The sequence below is a fragment of the Equus caballus genome, chromosome 5 (assembly GCF_041296265.1).
Source record: "Equus caballus isolate H_3958 breed thoroughbred chromosome 5, TB-T2T, whole genome shotgun sequence".
NCBI classification, from domain to species: Eukaryota; Metazoa; Chordata; class Mammalia; order Perissodactyla; family Equidae; genus Equus; species Equus caballus.
The window spans coordinates 59,468,845-59,481,249 of record NC_091688.1 but is presented as its reverse complement, the minus strand read 5'-3'; the positions used below and the strand labels follow the sequence as shown (position 1 = coordinate 59,481,249).

At 36.3% G+C, this 12,405-nt stretch overlaps 1 protein-coding gene across 6 annotated transcripts in view; it reads right to left on the bottom strand.

The window, feature by feature from the left end:
• Positions 1-12,405, bottom strand: part of DENND2C (DENN domain containing 2C) — a 73,553-nt gene that overhangs the window by 34,205 nt on the left and 26,943 nt on the right. The gene's annotated exons all lie outside the window — the stretch shown is intronic.

Below are 12,405 nucleotides of genomic sequence, written 5' to 3'. Positions count from 1 at the left end.
TACAAAATTTATTCTAGGCAGACCAACTGCTAATCAGAACTTCCATCAACTTTCACTTAAACCATTCCTAACAAGTTTGTAGGAAAACCAGCTTTGCCAGCAAATAAACTTTGATGAGGGTCTGATTTAAAGAAAATTATTCTAAAAAACCTTAAGAAATTAAAATCGTGGGTGGAAAAAAACAAAAAAACCCCAAAATATCAAAGCTGTTGTGCAGAACTCGATAAAAGACTAATGCATACTATTTGAAGATCCAGTCAGCTGCTGCTCATTACTAAAACTCTGAAAATTCTTTTCTTGCTTCTGATGTTTACAGAGGATTCCTAAGGATTTTAGGGTGCCTTAAGACTCAGGTTTTCTTCACTATAACAAGATGAGAGTATTTTTCTCTCTCCTGGGAGCCTACTGGAGGTCTTTGGCAGTCTTCCTTTACTCTTTATTCTTCTGTACTCTTCCCCGGTTAATGTGTTTTAAGTATGAATGGGTCAAACCGAGAAGAAAACTATGAAATTTTCTACAGTCAAAAATTTTTTTAACTTGAAAATTACTGGCAACAAATGCCTTAATCTATGGAACTCACACACATATATAAATGATGTGTACTGATGGTATTTCAGTGCCAATAGAGCAGCACAGAAACATAAGAAACTCCTAATATAGACAGGTATTATAAAGAGAAATGCTACTTGCTCCTAAAGGTATGTATTATTTCACTGTGACTTTCAAAAACCAAAAGTGTTAATGCATTCTAACTAGATTGATGCCTGTATTGATAGTATACAGAATCTGTCTTTATGTCTGATTTCACAGTTCCAATTTTTTTTTTTAAGATTGGCACCTGAGCTAACAACTGTTGCCAATCTTCTTTCTTTTTTTCTGCCTTTCTCCCCAAATCTCCCTAGTACACAGTTGTATATTTTAGTTGTGGGTCCTTTTAGTTGTGGCTTGTGGGATGCCGCCTCAATGTGGCCTTGTGAGCGGTACCATGTCCGTGCCCAGGATCCAAACCGGCGAAACCCTGGGCCACTGCAGTGGAGTGTGCGAACTTAACCACTTGGCCAAGGGAATGGCCCCTCAACATAAACTCTTTATAATGGCTTGCCTCTTCTTACACACTAGTTGTGATTTTGTCCCATCCAAAAAATAAGAATCACTCACCAAACCAAAGTTGCCTCAGTTTTTTTCTTACAGGCATCTCATATCTGACTGTCCCTTTAAGAGAGTTAATTCTGAGCCACCTTGCTCCCCAATACCTACCTCTTCCCCTATAGCTCTCCTAGCCTTCTGGATCCTTCAGAGCTCATTCGCCGCCTCCCTAGTCTCTTGCCTTGACCTCCATTCTCAGTGGACATTCTAACCCTTAAGTACTGACCCAGTTTTGATGTCCTAGATCTCGCCCAAGCTTCATCTTTTGAAAACTCTCTAAAGCCAACTTCTTCACATATTTGTCTCTGGAGACTGCTTTTGTCAAGCTTGCTTCAACAGTTCTAACAGAAACACAGGCTGAGAAAACTACAATAGCTTCAACAATTTTAAAAATTCTTTTGTTTCTACTCTTAATACCCCAATATTAGTCAAAGACTTCTTCGCCTATTAACAATTATTGAAGTCAGGCAGGACTCACAAAAAAGAGAAAGTAGAGCACACAATCACCGCAACAGGCAATCTCAACAGAGGAAATAGCAACCGTCCTGCAGTTCCTCAGCTGAGTAAAAGTAGTATAAATAAGAAAAATCAAGCACAATTTTAAAAGTATAATAAAACAAATGCTTGGAGTAAAGGGTACTAGTCAAACTTTTATTTCTATTCTTTGTTCCCAAAGAGGTGATTCTTTTTTCTTTTTTTTTGAGGAAGCTTAGGCCTGAGCTACCATTTGCCACCAACCCTCCTCTTTTTGCTGAGGAAGACTGGCCCTGAGCTAACATCCATGCCCATCTGCCTCTACTTTATATGTGGGATGCCTACCACAGCATGGCTTGATAAGTGGTGCATAAATCCACACTTGGGATCCGAACCAGCAGATCCCCTGGCCACTGAAGTGGAACCTGTGAACTTAACTGCTGCGCCACTGGGCCAGGCCCTAAAGATGTGATTCTTAATCATGTCCCTTTGTTTTTATTTTCTATTGCTTTTCTGAATATTTACTTTCATCCAAGAAACACATCAACTGTAGTTTATCAGCTTAAAATGTAATTTATAATATAACCTATCAGATACAGGATTCTGTGTTTTTAGCAAATTAAAAGAAAACAATCTGATTTCATTCAGGTAAGTGAAACTCTCTTCGGCAAAGAGAATATTAATGCTCTATTATTACTAACTCAAGTCTTACACAGGGAAAGTTCCTCACTCCAAATCCTTTAAGACATTTTGGTTAAATATAAATATCTGGCAAAGCAGGAAGAATTTGGAACATTCTAAAAGCTGACTTAAAAACTGATGAAGGAGTACACTTTAAAATGGTTAATTTTTTGTTAAGTGAATTTTACCTCAGTTAGAAAGAAAACTGATGAAACGGACCAGGAAGACTCCCACTTCTGGCCACAATGGAGTAATTGGACTAGATTTGCCTTACCAACATAAATAACTATAAAACTGGACTTATATATAAAATAAATGCTTTCAGATATTGGATAACAAATAGCACAGGACTGCCATCTCTGAAAGAAGAAAAACAAAGGTGAGCACTATGATGGTCCCGCTTTCGCCCTGGAGGCTTCTAGAAAACAGCACAGAACACGGTAACCTTGCCGAGTTAAGGAAAAAGAGATCAGAATTCGGAGGTGCTAAGGCAAGAGGAATTTTTAGGGTGGAGTATCAGAAAGGAGGGAGCAACAGAGAGAAAAAGCTTCAGAAACCTACACAGGATCCCTTGGAGTCTTGGGCTAAAGACTAAGCTGCTAGTGCTTGGGTAACACTACATGAGGCTGGACAACAAATTACAGGAGAAAGAACAACTACAAGAGACCTGTAAGCTCACTAATACCCAGAGTTCACAAAGGTCTGGGAAACAGTCAACGTTCAATGATCTACAAAAGAGCAGCCTTGCTGAACACTTGAGTAATTCAGTGGCAACATTGGGAGATCATGGCTTACCAGTTGGACTAAACTAGCCCTAGAATGAAGGATATTTTATAGCCACCCTAACAAAGTTTTTAAAAAGCCTCAAAGGGATCAAGTTGATTCCTAATTTGAGTACCCACAAAAACAAAACTCAGTAATTTTTACATGAAGACGACAAAATCTGGACACTCAGCAATGTAACATTTACAATGCTCAGCAGCCAGTCAAAATTACTAAACATGCAGAGGCCTGAAAACGAGATCCACAATCAGGAGAAAAAGCAGTCAACAGAAATAGAACCAAAAATGACAGACATGATGGAGTTGGTAGAAAAGGACTTTAAGTATTTTGAAAACATTCATAAACTTAAAGGAGACATGAACATAATCAATAGAGAAATGAAAGATAAAAAAAGAAAATAGAACTTCTAGAGTTTAAAAATATCCTATCTGAAAGAAAAAATTCACTGGATAGATTGAACAGCAGATTTTAGATACCACAGAATAAATATTCAAGTTGAATAACTAGCAATACAAACTGTCAAAAACAAAAACTAAAGCACAGAGAGAAGAAAAGGCTAAAACAAAAACAAAAACCAGAGCCTCACTGGGACAATATCAAATGGTTTATCTTACATAAAATGAGAATCCTGGAAATGAATAAGGTGGGGAGGCAGAGAACAAATATTACAAGAAATAATAGGGGGCTGGCCCCATGGCAGAGTGGTTAAGTTCACGTGCTCTGCTTTGGCGACCCAGGGTTTCACTGGTTCGAATCCTGCACGGACTGAGTACTGCTCATCAGGCAGTGCTGAGGCAGTGTCCCACATGCCACAACTAGAAGGACCCACAACCAAAATACATACAACTACGTACTGGGGGGCTTTGGGGAGAAGGAGGAAAAACACAATCTTAAGAAATAAAAATAAAAAAGAAATAGCTGAAATTTTTCTAAATTTGATGAAAACTCTAAACCTGTAGATACAAGAGGCTCAACAAATCCCAAACAGGATAAAGACAAAGAAAGCCTTATCAAAGGCAAATCATAATCAAGTTGCTGAAAACCAGTGATAAAAAGAAAATTCTTAAGTGGCCAGAAGATAAAATATATATTACATATAGGGAAAACAAGCAAGCCAGAAAACATTGTAAAATATTTAAAGTGCTGGGGGAAAAAACTGTGAATCTAGAATTCTAGATACATCCTTCAAAATGAAGGTGAAATAAAGAAATCTTCAGTTAAACAAAAGCTGTTAGAATTTGTCAACAGCAGACCTGCACTCAGGGCCGGCGACATAATTTGTGGGTCCCAATGTAAATTGAAAATGTGGGACCCCTTGTTCAAAATGCAGAAAAAGTGCTTTAAAATACATATGAAGCTTTTGCCTGTCTTCTGCAGTCACTCTTTCAATTTGTTATGGTGTTTTTTATTTACCATTTAATGTTGTTTTAAGTAAAAAAAAAATTAAAATTTACAGTATTAGTATGAGTTTTACCATTCACCTATACATATTGTGCAATGCCATTTTATTAGCACCACACTCTAACCAACTGAGCTAACTGGCCAAGGTGCAATGCCATTTTAAATTTAACTTGTATGCAGAATAATTGAAAGTAAACAATTCCTATTTCGTGGCTTGTCCTGAAGGGTGCCTCCAGCTGGCCAGACGAGACAAACACAGCTGGTTTCAGGAAGGGTGGAAGGAGAAAGAGAGGTTGCCTTAGGCGTGGAACCAGCCAAGAGAATGTTCTCAGGCCTAGGGATACTTATGGGATAGCAAGTACAGATCCTCCTAGGAAACCGGGAGACCAACCCTATAACGTGGGGCACGCACGTGCTAACTTGGGCCTAATAGCTGCTGGAATCTACCTATTGCCAGCCACCAAACCAACATGCTGTGCTTTGGCTGAGGCAGGGTCTAGGGAAGTAGAGCCAGGTTTCTCCACATCCCATAGGCCTGCCTCCCCAATCATGACAGACAGGTAACCCCCAAGTATCTTTAGACCTCTCTTCAGAACATGCTTGATATCTGTGTCAGGGTGGGCGATAGACTTGCCCTTGTAAAACCAAGGCTTTCACTTGGCTGCTCACCATGGTGCTGCCTGTGTGGGGCAAGATACCACTTTCATGCCCCGCCCCCAGACACCATGGGGTGTATACGCTCAACCTCAACCCTCATATACCCAGGCTTCTGCCAAGAGCAGCAGAGGGTGGCAGTGGTCACAGGGTGTAGGTGGGGAAGGGGAAACCAGGCAGGGCCAGGTATGCCAGAAGGATGGAGAGAGGGCAGCTGAGAATCCATCCTAGGGAGGTGGCAGGAGGTGGGACTGTGCATGAATTGAGGCTCTAAGCTCCTAGTGCACACTACATTTTGCAATTAGACTTCGCTTACAAAACACAAATTCAAAGATAAAATAATCAGAATTTCAAGATGGCTACCGTAGAGCATAAAACCCCACAGGGCCCTTCTGAGTGTAGTATCCTATGCAACTACATTGATTGTATGCCCATGAAGCTGGCCCTGCTTACGCTATAAGAAATGTTAAAGAAAGTTATTCAAGTTGAAGAAAAATGATACCAGATGGAAATCTGGATATAAACAAAGGAATGATGAGGACCAAAAATGGTACACACGGGTAAATGAAAAAGACATATTTTTCTCATTATTAGTCTCTATAAAGGACAACTGACTGTTTAAAAGGAAACATAACGTATTGTGGAGTTTATAACAATGTGGAAGTAAAATGTAAGACACAAAAGCAAGAAGGAGGGAAAGAAAAGAGGAAGTAGAGTAGTGTAAGTTTCTTACTTTATATATGAAGCAGTATATTCATGGAAGGGGATAGGTTAAAGTCGTATGTTGTAAACTCTAAGGCAACCACTAAAAGAAAAAAGAGGAATAGCTAACAAGTTAATAAAAAAGATTAAATGAAATTATAAAAAATACTCAATGCAGAAAAAGATGGGGGGTGTGGAGAAGAAGAAGAATGACCACCACCAAAAAAACCACATGGGACAAACAGAAAATGAATACCAAGGTGGTACACTTAAGTCTGACCATACCAATAATTATGTTAAATGTAAATGGATTAAGCTCTAAATAAAAGGCAAAGATCAAACTTGATAAAAAAGCAAGACCTAAATAACTCTATGCTTCTGTAAAAACTGAATTTTGGGGGTCAGCCCTGTGGCTTAGTGGTTAAGTTCAGTGCACTCAGGTTCAGTTCCTGGGTGTAGACCTACACCACTAATTGGTGGCCATGCTGTGGCAGCGACCCACATACAAAAAAACAGAGGAAGATAGACACAGGTGTTAGCTCAGGGCAAATCTTCCTCAAGCAAAAAAGAGGAGGTTTGGCAACAGATGTTAGTTCAGGCCAAATCTTCCTCACCAAAAGAAAAACAAAAAAACCCCTGCCTTTTGAATACAAAGGCATAGATCTGTTAAAGTAAAGAGATACAAGAGCTAAAGTTAACATGATCATAAGAACACTGGATTGGCTATATTTATATCAGACAAAGTAAACTCCTGGGCAAAAATATTAGCAAAGATAAAGAGGGACATTTCAAATAGATAATAGTCAATTCATCAAGAAGATCTAACAATCTTAAATGTTCACATATCTAATAAGAGAGTTTCAAAATGCAAGAAGCAAAAAATGTCAGAACTAAAAGGATAAATCCACAATTTTAGTGAGGATTTCATCATACTTCATCAGTAATTGATAGAAAAATAGACATAAAATGAGTAAATATATAAAAGACTTGAATACCACTATCAATTAACTTGACCTAAGTAACATTTTAGAACACTACACCCAACAACAATAGAACATATATTCTTTTCAAGTATACATGGAATATTTACCAACAGACCATATGTTTAGCCATAAAATAAGACTTTAGAAATTTAAAAGGATTGAAATCTTCTGAGAACCTTCTCTAACCCACAATGGAACTGAATTAGAAATCAATAACCAAAAGACATCTGGAAAATCCCAAAATATTTGGAAATAAATGCTTATATTACAAAAGAAAAAAAGGTTTAAAAACAATGAATGAGGGTACTATTTCTTGGTATTTTAAATTAGAACACATTTTACCTTATTAAGTTTCAAGTTATTTTAAATTTCTCTCCAGATTAAATGCTCTAGTTTAACAACTGTTTAAATCATCCTACCGTCTATCTTGTATAAAATGTACCTTTTCAATATTATATTCTCCTAAACCCTGTAGTGAAATATGAGCGTCATTATTCTACTTAATATCTGAAAACAAATAAACAAATGAAAAGATTTAAGGCTCTCCCATAAGAAAAAAGAAAAGAGGATTTTTGCTTTTCCTCAAGCAAAAAGAGGAAGATTGGCAACAGATGTTACCTCAGGGCCAATCTTCCTCACAAAAATAAATAAATAAGTGAATTAAACCCAAAGCATGTGGAAGAAAGAAAATAATAAAGAGTGAATATTAATCAAATCGCAATAGATGAACAATAGAGAAAAATCAATGGGACAAAAAAAGTTATTTGAAAAGATCAATAAATTGATAAATCTCTAGGTAGACTGAACAAATAAAAAAAAAGAAAAAGCACAAATTAGCAACATCAGAAATGAAAAAGGGGGCATCACTGCAGATCCTACATTAAAGGATATAAAAGATTATTATAAATAAATTTATGTTAGTAAATTTGACAACTTAAATGGATAAATTCCTTGAAAGATACAAATTACCAAAACTGACGCAAGAAGATATAGGAATTCTGAATATCTCTGTATTTATTTAAAAAAGTAAATTTTTAATTAAACTTTCCCATAAAGAAAACTCCAAGTACAGACAGCTTCACTGGTGAACTTTATTAAACATCTGAAGAAATAACATCAATCTTACCAAAACTCTTTCAGAAAACAGAAGAGGGGGAAACATTTTCCAACTCATTTATCAGACCAGCATTACCGTCTTAGAAAACCAGAAAAAGACAATACAAGAGAAGAAAAATATAGAACAATATAAGTCATGAACACAAATGCAAAAGTCCTTTAAAGATATTAGCATATAAAATCCATAAATAAATATATAAAGGATTCTATGCCAGGACTAAGTAGAGTTTATTACAGAAAGCAAGTTGCTTTAACATTAAAAGCCATCATATTCATGAGATAAAGAAAAAAACTCTATATGATTATCTTTATAGATGCAGAAAAAAACATTTGAAAAAAACTCACACCCATTCATAATTGGAGGGAAAAAAACCTCTTCAGCGAATTAGAAATTGAATTTCCACTATCTGATAAAAGGTGTCTATGGAAAAACTACTGCTAATAGTACACTAAGTTGGAAAATACTGAACATCTTTCCCTTAAGATTGGGAAAAAGGCAAGGATGTCTTCTTTCATCGTTTTCATTCATAGAGAAGTCATAATCAATGCAATAAGGGAAGAAAAATCAAATAAAAGGGATTCAGACATTCAGATTGGAAAAGACGTAAAATTTTTTTTTTTTGCAAACATGATTGTACATATAGAAAATCCTAAGAAATATATGATTACAAGCTACTGGAATTCATCAGAGAATTTAGTAAGGTCTCAGGATACATGGTCGATATATAAGAATTAATTGTACTTATACGTACTGAGAATAAACAACCGGAAAATGAAATTTAAAATAACATTTATAGTAGCATAAAAAACATGAACTACTTAGGGTACAAGACTTGTACACTGAAAACTACAAGATACTGCTGAAAAAAAATTAAAGAATAACTAAATAAACAGAGAGATATATCACAGGAATGAAGTAGGAGGTTCAATCGTGTTAAGATACCAAATTCTCTCAAAATTGATTTGCAGATTCGACACAATCCTAATCAAAATCATAGCAGGCTTTGTTGTAGAAACTGACAATTGATTTTCAAATTTATATGGAAACGCAAAGGACCTAGAATAGCCTAAATAATTTTCAAAAATAAGAACAAAGTTGGAGAACATATACATACTACCAGATTTCAAGACATTATAAAGCTACAATAATCAAGACAATGTATCTTAGTGAAAGCAGACAAATGGATCAATACAACAGTACAGAATCCAGAAACACACCCAGGCTTATACAGTCAGTTGATCCACAAAGCTGGGGAAAGGATAATCTTTACAATAAATGGCATTGGAACAAATGGATATCCATATGGAAAAAATGAACTTTGGCCCTTAACCATACCATTTACAAAAATTAACTCAAAAATGTATCGTAAACCAAACCTAAGAGCTAAAATTATAAATATTCTAGAAGAAAAAATAGAAACAAACCTTTGTGACTTTGGGGAGGGAACAGATTTTTTAGGGCACAAAAAACACTAACCATAAAGGCAAAAAATTGATAAATTGGACCTCACAAAAATTAAGATCCGCTCTTCTAAAGATGTTTTAAAAATGAAACAGTAAGACACAGACAAGGGAGAAAATATTTGCAATACATGTATCTGACAAGGACTTAAATCCATAATATATAAAGAACTATTACAATTGAGTGATAAGTCAAACAACACAAAATATGTCAGCTATGAATAGATACTTTACAAAAGATTTTATGAGTAGCCAATAAGTACAATAAAGCACCTGAAAGGATGCACACTATCATTAGTCATCAAAGACATTCAAATTAAAACACAAGATACCACTACATACCCACTAGAATGGCTAAAATCAAAAAGAATGACAATACTAAGTATTGCAGCACCTGGAACTCTCAAACACTGCTGGCGTAATACAATACAACCACTTTGGAAAACAGTTCATCAGTTTCATATAAAAGTAAACATATGATTGTCATATGAAGTAGCAATTTCACTTGTAGGTATTTCACATGAAAGGAAAATACATTCATACAAATACTTTTACATGAATATGCATAGCAGCTTTATTCAGAAGAGCCTGAAACTAGAAACTGAAAAGCCATCAACAAGTGAATGCATAAGCAAATTGTAATATAGTCATACAACAGGATATTCCTCAGCAATAAAAAGAAACTAATGACACACACAAAAACTTGGATGTTCCTCAAAAACACTATGCGAGGCCAGCTCCGGTGGCCTAGTGGTTAAGTCCAGCATGTTCCACTTCAGTGACCCAGGTTCAGTTCCTGGGTGCAGACCTACACAGCTGTGTTAGCGGCCATATTGTGCTGGCAGCCCATATGCTAAAACATAGAGGAAGATTGGCCAGATGTTAACTTAGGGCGAATCTTCCTCAACAAAAACAACACAGCAACAACAAAAAACCACACATTATGCAGAAACAAAAGAGTACATATAATATGATTCCATTTATATGAAATGCAAGAACAGGCAATTCTAATCTATAAGGAAAGAAACAGATCAGTGGTGGCCTAGGGACAAGAGGGTGAGAACCAACCACAAAGGACTATAAGGGAACTTTTTTTTTTTTTTTTTTTTTAAAGATTTTATTTTTTCCTTTTTCTCCCCAAAGCCCCCCGGTACATAGTTGTGTATTCTTCGTTGTGGGTTCCTCTAGTTGTGGCATGTGGGACGCTGCCTCAGCATGGTCTGACGAGCAGTGCCATGTCCGCGCCCAGGATTCGAACCGACGAAACACTGGGCCGCCTGCAGCGGAGCGCGCGAACTTAACCACTCGGCCACGGGGCCAGGCCCATAAGGGAACTTTTTGGGGTGATGAAAATATTACATATTTTGATTGGGATGGTAGTTACATAGATGTATACATTTGTCAAAATTAATTGACCATACACTTAAAATGGGTGCATTTTATTCTATGAAATTATATCTCAATAAAGTTAATTTTGAAAAGTAAAAATAATGATGAAAGGCAAAATAACTAGTACACTCTGCATCTTCTACACATTCTTGCTCTTAACACGAATGAGAAAATCACCCTGACTTTTACAAAAGGTTTAAAACATGCCATCTACTTCAACATTAATTTTCAGTTACAGAGATATGTCAATCTATCTCCCTTCCTCTTCCTAACAACCTTGATATATATATTATTGTGTGCATTTTTATAGGTTGAGGATACTTAAGCTCAGAGAAGATAAATGAATTGCCCAGCTTACAAAACCCAAGGATTTCTTCTATATCACAGCTACTATTAAAAACTTGACAGTTAATTTCAACTTGTTTTTCCTCTGCCAGAGCCAGACCACTGAGTTTTCTAATTGTTTCCCAAGCAAAAAAAGAGAAAAGCCAAGAAGATTTAATTTGCTGAATCTGAATGCTTTAAGGGAAAACAACGCCAATATCAAATTTAAAAACAAATGCCTCCTTTGTTGAAGTTAGTGCCCATTAGAGCAGGTGCTACTGGTCTTCTGTACCCTTAATAATGAAGTGATCATTTAATTAAATAGTATTAATAAACTTGTTACTAAAGTAAGCAAAATCCAAACAGAGCGATTCTCACTTTTGGGACAATTTGACTAACCTTCCATAAAACAATCTTCGATTCAATTTTCCCATAAGTCTCACTGGTTGGGGGCAAAGGAAGGTTTGGGCTTAACAAGGTCCATATTTGCAATGAATTTCAGACATTTTAGAAACAGTGAATGTATGCTGGATGAGATATGTTAATTATTCTAAACAAAAATCACTCTTCGTATTTAAGCCTAAATTCTGTAGAACCACTATTACCTTTCTCTGAACAACAGATTTCAATCAGGAAATCTGGAAACAAGCTGTCATACAACCATATTCTTAAACATCTTAAACATCTAAATGATCCGAGATTTCTTCCTCAATGATACATTTAGCCCCCAAGAATACTATACTATTCATTGCAGATTTACCTTAAGCTCTTCTTTTGTCCCGGGAAAAGCGGGGGCTTAGGTGTAGACACCTATTTTTAAAATGCCAATTTGAGGTTTAGTGCCTGTTTATCTGAAAAAAATAGGTGCCAAAAGGATTCCAACTACTAAGCTACTAGAAGGAACATAGTCAAATGGAAACAGAATCACTGTAGGTGTCATAAGGGCGGCTTATTTCAAGAAAGAGAGATGACGCAAGATAAAATCTCTGGGAAAAATGACCTCCCTCCTCCCAAAAAAACTCTATTGATTAAAAAAACGGGCAGTAAGTGGAAAGAGGGAAAGAGAATCAATATCTATTTTACATCTGCAATGTGCAAAGTACTTTAACCAATATTATAAATCCTCCTCTAAACCAAATGAAGTAGATATTAATCTCTCTGTGTCATATTCTCCATCTGAAAAAGAGACACGAGTGTCTTTCCTAGTCCAAGGTCCCAACAGCTGGTGGAGCTGGGATTCCGACCTGCATATGACTACAGTCATGCATTGCATAATGACGTTTTGGTCAAT